Below are 5,000 nucleotides of genomic sequence, written 5' to 3'. Positions count from 1 at the left end.
AGAGTCATTGATATTATTTTCAAAAATGGGTAAAAATAAATTTTTGAATGATATAAGAGGCTAAAAGGGAGTATTTTTTATCAACTTACATTGAACTCCTTTACCACAATCTCCCTTACAAACCATAGTAATGAGAATCATTGGTATTAAGTTTGAATGATGTTTTTGATCACCTTGCAACGAACTCCCTTAAAAGCCATAATCATTAGGGGGGTCTCATGGCTCATTCTTGGCTCGGGGCTCGGGGCGAGGCTCCGGCCATGGCTCAAGGCTACCACATTGCTCCTATACCACAATCTCCCTTACAAACCATAGTAATGAGAATCATTGATATTAAGTTTGAATGATGTTTTCGATCACGTTGCAATGAACTCCCTTACAAGCCATAATCACAAGGGGGGGGTCTCATGGCTCACGGCTCGGGGTGAGGCTCTATGCTACCACCTTCTTTCCCATGGGCCATAGCGTCTTTCGTACCGCATGGCCCGAAAACCTTCACAGCACCTTGAGAGCTCACATTATATTATAACCATCCATATAGGTGCTCAGGTGCTCAAGGTGCTCAAGTGCTTAAGTGCTAAAGTGCTTAAGTGCTTAAGTGCCTTAGCGCCTTAGCGCCTAGCGCGCGCGCGTGCGTGTGTATCATTAGATTAGAAGGGTGGATTTTTCAAGATCCCCCGGCTCACTCGGGCCAAGCATATCGTTCTTGATCTCGTAGCAATGCCCACGTCTCACGAGTCGAGCGTTCCCTTCCTCGGCGCACGTGCGTGGGCCCACGGCCCACGGGTCGGCCCGCGGGGTCACGGCCCGCGGGTCGGGTCGGGGGCGAGGCTCCGGCCATGGCTCCATGCCTACCACATGCCCAGTCGATGGCACCTTGGGCCCCAACCCTCAACTATAACCTTCCCCCTATAATAGATAAAGAGATTTTTCCCTTGTGACCCTAGGGGACACCCAAATGAGAGTTAAGTTATACTAGTTTTTCCATGGACCAAAACTCACCTTTGTTTGCAACATATTGTCTTTTTTATGACTTGTATTGTTTATATATACCTTCAAGAACATTTTTGAGTCTCGTGGCCCACGGCCCGCGGCCCGCGGCTCACGGCTTTTGATTCGTGGCTCACGGGTCAGGCTCAGGGCGAGGCTCCGGCCATGGCTCAAGACTATCGTCCTGCCTCCCTTGGGTCATCGGACTCGGGTCAAGCACTTCCTTTTTGGGCTCGTAGCAGATCCCAAGGCCCACCGCTCGGGCGTTCGAACCCCGGCTCACCTTTGTCGGCCCACGGCCCGCGGCTCGGGGCGAGGCTCCGGCCATGGCTCCATGCTACCAATTTCCCTACCTTACCTCCTCGGGCTCGGGTCATGCACTACCTTTTTGAGCCCGTGGCCAATCCCACGGCTCCCGGCTCGGGCGTTCCTACCCCAGCTCGGGTGGGCCGGGCGTTCGAGCCTCGGCTCGGGGCGAGGCTCCGGCCATGGCTCCATGCTACCAATTTCCCTACCTTACCTCCTCGGGCTCGGGTCAAGCACTACCTTTTTGAGCCCGTGGCCAATCCCACGGCTCCCGGCTCGGGCGTTCCTACCCCAGCTCGGGTGGGCCGGGCGTTCGAGCCTCGGCTCACGGCCCGCGGCTCGGGGCGAGGCTCCGGCCATGGCTCCATGCTACCAATTTCCCTACCTTACCTCCTCGGACTCGGGTCAAGCACTACCTTTTTGAGCCCGTGGCCAATCCCACGGCTCCCGGCTCGGGCGTTCCTACCCCAGCTCGGGTGCGTGGGCCCACGGCTCCCGGCCCGCGGCTCGGGGCGAGGCTCTGGCCATGGCTCTATGCTACCAAGTTCCTTCCCTTTGCTCCTCGGACTCGGGTCAAGCACTTGCTTTTTGAGCTCGTGGCCAATCCCACGGCTCACGGCTCGCGGTTCGGGGCAAGGCTCCGGCCATGGCGCTTTGCTACCTGCTCCCCCCTAAGTCAAATAGCGTGTGTTTTGCCTCGTTACCCAAGGGGGAAACTCAAGTGCGGGTTAAGTTATGCCATCTTTCGGTTTTCAAAAGTTACAATTTTTTCGGCCAAGTACAGATCCATAACCCCCTTTCATGCGTCATAGCGATTTTTGGGGAGGGGTGTGGGGGGGACGAATCGAAACGACATAGGGCTGAATCTCAGTGGATCGTGGCAGCAAGGCCACTCTGCCACTTACAATACCCCGTCGCGTATTTAAGTCGTCTGCAAAGGATTCAACCCGCCGCTCGGTAGGAATTGTACTTCAAGGCAGCCAACGCGGCGCATCCACCGCGCTGACTTAGCCCATGACACGTGCCCTTGGGGGCCGAAGCCCCTACTGTAGGACGGCAATCGGGCGGCGGGCACATGCGTCGCTTCTGGCCCGGATTCTGACTTAGAGGCGTTCAGTCATAATCCAGCGCACGGTAGCTTCGCGCCACTGGCTTTTCAACCAAGCGCGATGACCAATTGTGCGAATCAACGGTTCCTCTCGTACTAGGTTGAATTACCACATTGCTCCTATACCACAATCTCCCTTACAAACCATAGTAATGAGAATCATTGATATTAAGTTTGAATGATGTTTTCGATCACGTTGCAATGAACTCCCTTACAAGCCATAATCACAAGGGGGGGGTCTCATGGCTCACAGCTCGGGGTGAGGCTCTATGCTACCACCTTCTTTCCCATGGGCCATAGCGTCTTTCGTACCGCATGGCCCGAAAACCTTCACAGCACCTTGAGAGCTCACATTATATTATAACCATCCATATAGGTGCTCAGGTGCTCAAGGTGCTCAAGTGCTTAAGTGCTAAAGTGCTTAAGTGCTTAAGTGCCTTAGCGCCTTAGCGCCTAGCGCGCGCGCGTGCGTGTGTATCATTAGATTAGAAGGGTGGATTTTTCAAGATCCCCCGGCTCACTCGGGCCAAGCATATCGTTCTTGATCTCGTAGCAATGCCCACGTCTCACGAGTCGAGCGTTCCCTTCCTCGGCGCACGTGCGTGGGCCCACGGCCCACGGGTCGGCCCGCGGGGTCACGGCCCGCGGGTCGGGTCGGGGGCGAGGCTCCGGCCATGGCTCCATGCCTACCACATGCCCAGTCGATGGCACCTTGGGCCCCAACCCTCAACTATAACCTTCCCCCTATAATAGATAAAGAGATTTTTCCCTTGTGACCCTAGGGGACACCCAAATGAGAGTTAAGTTATACTAGTTTTTCCATGGACCAAAACTCACCTTTGTTTGCAACATATTGTCTTTTTTATGACTTGTATTGTTTATATATACCTTCAAGAACATTTTTGAGTCTCGTGGCCCACGGCCCGCGGCCCGCGGCTCACGGCTTTTGATTCGTGGCTCACGGGTCAGGCTCAGGGCGAGGCTCCGGCCATGGCTCAAGACTATCGTCCTGCCTCCCTTGGGTCATCGGACTCGGGTCAAGCACTTCCTTTTTGGGCTCGTAGCAGATCCCAAGGCCCACCGCTCGGGCGTTCGAACCCCGGCTCACCTTTGTCGGCCCACGGCCCGCGGCTCGGGGCGAGGCTCCGGCCATGGCTCCATGCTACCAATTTCCCTACCTTACCTCCTCGGGCTCGGGTCATGCACTACCTTTTTGAGCCCGTGGCCAATCCCACGGCTCCCGGCTCGGGCGTTCCTACCCCAGCTCGGGTGGGCCGGGCGTTCGAGCCTCGGCTCGGGGCGAGGCTCCGGCCATGGCTCCATGCTACCAATTTCCCTACCTTACCTCCTCGGGCTCGGGTCAAGCACTACCTTTTTGAGCCCGTGGCCAATCCCACGGCTCCCGGCTCGGGCGTTCCTACCCCAGCTCGGGTGGGCCGGGCGTTCGAGCCTCGGCTCACGGCCCGCGGCTCGGGGCGAGGCTCCGGCCATGGCTCCATGCTACCAATTTCCCTACCTTACCTCCTCGGACTCGGGTCAAGCACTACCTTTTTGAGCCCGTGGCCAATCCCACGGCTCCCGGCTCGGGCGTTCCTACCCCAGCTCGGGTGCGTGGGCCCACGGCTCCCGGCCCGCGGCTCGGGGCGAGGCTCTGGCCATGGCTCTATGCTACCAAGTTCCTTCCCTTTGCTCCTCGGACTCGGGTCAAGCACTTGCTTTTTGAGCTCGTGGCCAATCCCACGGCTCACGGCTCGCGGTTCGGGGCAAGGCTCCGGCCATGGCGCTTTGCTACCTGCTCCCCCCTAAGTCAAATAGCGTGTGTTTTGCCTCGTTACCCAAGGGGGAAACTCAAGTGCGGGTTAAGTTATGCCATCTTTCGGTTTTCAAAAGTTACAATTTTTTCGGCCAAGTACAGATCCATAACCCCCTTTCATGCGTCATAGCGATTTTTGGGGAGGGGTGTGGGGGGGACGAATCGAAACGACATAGGGCTGAATCTCAGTGGATCGTGGCAGCAAGGCCACTCTGCCACTTACAATACCCCGTCGCGTATTTAAGTCGTCTGCAAAGGATTCAACCCGCCGCTCGGTAGGAATTGTACTTCAAGGCAGCCAACGCGGCGCATCCACCGCGCTGACTTAGCCCATGACACGTGCCCTTGGGGGCCGAAGCCCCTACTGTAGGACGGCAATCGGGCGGCGGGCACATGCGTCGCTTCTGGCCCGGATTCTGACTTAGAGGCGTTCAGTCATAATCCAGCGCACGGTAGCTTCGCGCCACTGGCTTTTCAACCAAGCGCGATGACCAATTGTGCGAATCAACGGTTCCTCTCGTACTAGGTTGAATTACCACATTGCTCCTATACCACAATCTCCCTTACAAACCATAGTAATGAGAATCATTGATATTAAGTTTGAATGATGTTTTCGATCACGTTGCAATGAACTCCCTTACAAGCCATAATCACAAGGGGGGGGTCTCATGGCTCACAGCTCGGGGTGAGGCTCTATGCTACCACCTTCTTTCCCATGGGCCATAGCGTCTTTCGTACCGCATGGCCCGAAAACCTTCACAGCACCTTGAGAGCTCACATTAT

This window comes from Amaranthus tricolor, chromosome 8 (assembly GCF_026212465.1).
Source record: "Amaranthus tricolor cultivar Red isolate AtriRed21 chromosome 8, ASM2621246v1, whole genome shotgun sequence".
Lineage (NCBI taxonomy): Eukaryota > Viridiplantae > Streptophyta > Magnoliopsida > Caryophyllales > Amaranthaceae > Amaranthus > Amaranthus tricolor.
This window is presented reverse-complemented; position numbering follows the sequence as displayed.